Here is a 3,505-nt window from a genome sequence, read left to right as displayed (position 1 = left end):
CCTCCCACAGCGCCGCGCTCCCTCAGCACTGACCCTCCCACAGCGCCACGCTCCCTCAGCACTGACCCTCCAACAGTGCAACATACTGAAGGTATTATCCCTCCAACTTTGCAGTGTCTTAGTGCTGCATCTCCGACCATGACATAATGTTAAGTTTTGAGAATTTTACCTGTACAGTCTCCTCAAATAATCCAACAGCTCAGATAAATAGAGATATCACAAATTCATTAACAAGATAGCTTAGTGTAACTTTTCTTTGAAATCACTTGAAAAGTCCCTGCTGCTCACCCCACCTCTCCCAGAGTTGAAGAACTTGTTACCGTACTTCAGCTAAAGGAAACTTATTACAAAGTAACTTCCTTTGGCTCATTAACTCTTTCCTCAACTTGCTTCTTTATCTAAGCAGAGTTAAAAGGTGCCTTACACTCAAAGAAACAGTCAGCAATCTAAAACAGTTGTATAAACAATCATACACAGCCATAACAAGGACTCTCCCTCCCTAAGGATGTATATCAGAAAGAGGGCAATCTCACGTTTGTTTAGCACAGGCACAGAACGATCCCAAAATGCTTTGCCGCCAATCAACTGTTGAACTGTCATCATTGTTTACAATGTATACTTCTGGACTCAAGAACTTCTGGCTATGTTTATACATTTCAGAAGTCTTTCCACAAATAACCAAAGCTGCCACTGTTACGAAGGCATGAAATCAAGATCTTGCTTGCCCACACAGATAGATATAAAAACTAACCTAGCCACTATAACAAGGAGGAAGGGAGCTCACCCCAAATTCCTCGAATCAATACGGATCCCTCAACAAGGTAAAACAGATTATCTTGCCATTGTCACGTTGCTGACTCTGCGAGCCTGCTTAGTTTCTGCAAAAACCAACTGTCATGTTTCCGATATTACCACAGTGACTAAGCTTTAAAGGTATATCACTGACAAAATGCTTCGGGACATGCCAAAGGTCTACAGCAGTATGAGTCTTTCTTTTAAAACTGGAACACGATGTACAGCCTTGTTAAAAAGTGCTGGGGAGGGGGGGTTGGGAAAGTCTCCTGTTAAACTGCCTCAGACTTTCCTCTGAACTGAAGTACAGTTCATTCTGAAAACAACAAGAACTTGAACAGTTTCATCCGCTCTCTCAACACCGTGATATATTTAAACCACAAAGTATTGGACTTCTACACCTGCCCAGAAACCACACATAACAAGCTGTCTCCTGGTTGAGTTGTTCATGTTTTCTGACAACACAACCGCCATCAATAAGTAAAAGTTTAACTACAGTTTTCATACAAGCCTCTTCTGAACTAACTTCTTCCTTGAATGAACTATCACAGCTGTTAATATACAGGATCATGCCAATAAAATGAGAAACAGATTACAACAATCCCTATGCCTCATAATCACTCACTTCACTTGCTTAAAGAAAGCTGTGGACTTCTCATCTCATTGTAAAAATAAAATTCAGATTCTAAAGTTCAGCATTCCTTTCCCCTCAGGTTTCAGATCTTACTCTTACCTTTAATTTTTGCCAATTAAATTCTCTTCAGCCAACTCGCATAACTTAAGCATCCCTTGCCTCTTTGTAAAGAGCTCCAAAAGTGAAACGTCATAAAGCAGCCAGGCTCAGAAAACATTTCATGTGCTGTCCTGTGAATGGCCCAAAGGCAGCCTGAGTTGTAATATGGCACATTGTTATTAGCTGAGGTAATTGATCACAGAACCATGTTAGTCATCTCAAGTTTCATAACTGAGTAGGGATGGGTGTGTTACTCACTACTCTGGCTCCCTCTGTATCTTGAACTCAGCGTGATAAATTTAATTCACCAACAAGCGATTCCAGTGTTAAGTTAAAACACAGAGGTGGGGGGGTGGGGGACAGTGGCCTGATTTTGCAATGTTGGACTTCCATCACACAAGGTGCAGCAAAGCTCACAGAACTGCAAATAACACTTCACCTCATCAGGGAATCAACCAGTCCAGGTCATTGTCTAAAGAGGGAGAGAGCAGAGTAGGAGTGAGGGATCTGAGCTATGGGTACCCTGGTGTATCAGGTTATGGCACTGGACTGAATACAGCACTGTGGTGGTTTCAGGCTTACAGACTAATTTCTAATCATGCCTGGAAATTAAAAAGGTGGCCTCAGTAAAGTGACTAAACTATTGGACGGGCATTAAAATCAACAGGGCCACTTCTATTTCATTAGAGAAGAAAGCCTGTGGTCCTTTCCCTATCTGGGCCGAGACCCCTGACTCCAGTCCAAAAACAAATTCCTCTGAAGCGGCCACTCAGTTGTCAACAGTTATAGAAGGTGGGCCACTGTCACCTTCCAAGGCAATTAGGGACGGGTAACAAATGCTGGTCTTACCAGCAACAGCTGTATCCTGAAAGAGAATAAAGAAAAGGGTTTACCTTTTCAAAACACACATGTTTACATGTCCTCAGCAGCCAAAGGGATCTTAAAACAATTAAGATAGTTGACCTCTATAATGAGGTGTTGTCACTGTACCATGTATTGATGACCCCTCCATGAACCTCAGTCTCTGCTGAACTGGTCTGAGGAGACACTGAGCAGAATTCATGTGATCTCTCTCAGGATGTGGGGAGATAATAGGAGGCCAGGACATTCTGAATCCTCACTGCTACAGGATTACTGTGACTATCCTGGGATAGGTTGGCCGCAGAGAATTCCTGGGCCAGTGACCCTAGGCAAAATGAAAATATTAGGGCAATGAAATCAAAGTAGAAAGCAATATGTTATCCTGGGCAAATCTCTTCGTAACTGATGTCACACGCCCCATTGTTAAATGGGTAAATTGGTCAGCAAGTTTAACAAATAAGATGATACATTTCACATTAAGAATCGCCATCACTTTCTGCTTTGGCCTGCTCCATCATTACCTTCACACAGATTACTTCTTACCCTTGGTCACCTCATTTATATTAAAAAAAGACTGAATTTGCATGTTGATTTCTCATTTAATGCTGAAGAAAGTTACAACTAATAATTAGCAGTGCAAGTAAGGTAAAGTTGCCATTGTCCTCCCAGACCAAATGGCTGTGCTCTTCTTAGAGATGACTAATAGTTGTTTAACCAGAGAGTCAGCATGCAACGGGAGAGGTGGTGCATTGAACGCATGTTGTCAGCATCACACTGCATTGAAAACCAGCTGTCTAGCCAATTGACCTAACTGACCACACCCCCACCCCTGTGCAAGCAGTTTTCTGACATGATTATTATTACCGCAATTTATCTCTCAGCAGAGGAGGGGAACAATTTAGCATCTAAGCTATCTGATTTTATCCCTGCAGGTAGAAGATTGTTGTCAGAGGTACCCAAAAGATTAAAAGGTTTAATTATTTTAAATTATTAACAATTTTCCTATTTTCTTTTCTGTCTTTCTTTCCCCCTGTCTCATTTCTGAATCAAATTCAATTCTAAATCACTTGATTTCCTTCTCAATCCTTAAATGCCTTTGACAAAGGAGATAGACAATTG

The 3,505-nt window shown here is 41.6% G+C and overlaps 1 protein-coding gene across 5 annotated transcripts in view; it reads right to left on the bottom strand.

Moving 5' to 3' along the window:
- Window positions 1-1,667, bottom strand: part of mical2a (microtubule associated monooxygenase, calponin and LIM domain containing 2a) — a 216,588-nt gene extending 214,921 nt beyond the window's left edge. For all 5 annotated transcript variants that reach the window (XR_007263958.1, XM_048606984.1, XM_048606981.1 and 2 more), the window contains exon 1: window positions 1,526-1,667. The gene's annotated coding sequence lies outside the window, so the exon portion shown is untranslated. The remainder of the gene's footprint in view (window positions 1-1,525) is intronic.
- Between the last annotated feature and the right edge of the window lie 1,838 nt (window positions 1,668-3,505).

The sequence above is a fragment of the Rhincodon typus genome, chromosome 17 (genome assembly GCF_021869965.1).
Source record: "Rhincodon typus isolate 14 chromosome 17, sRhiTyp1.1, whole genome shotgun sequence".
Taxonomy (NCBI): Eukaryota; Metazoa; Chordata; class Chondrichthyes; order Orectolobiformes; family Rhincodontidae; genus Rhincodon; species Rhincodon typus.
The sequence above is the reverse complement of the archived record's forward strand: the minus strand, read 5'-3'. Positions and strand labels throughout refer to the sequence as shown.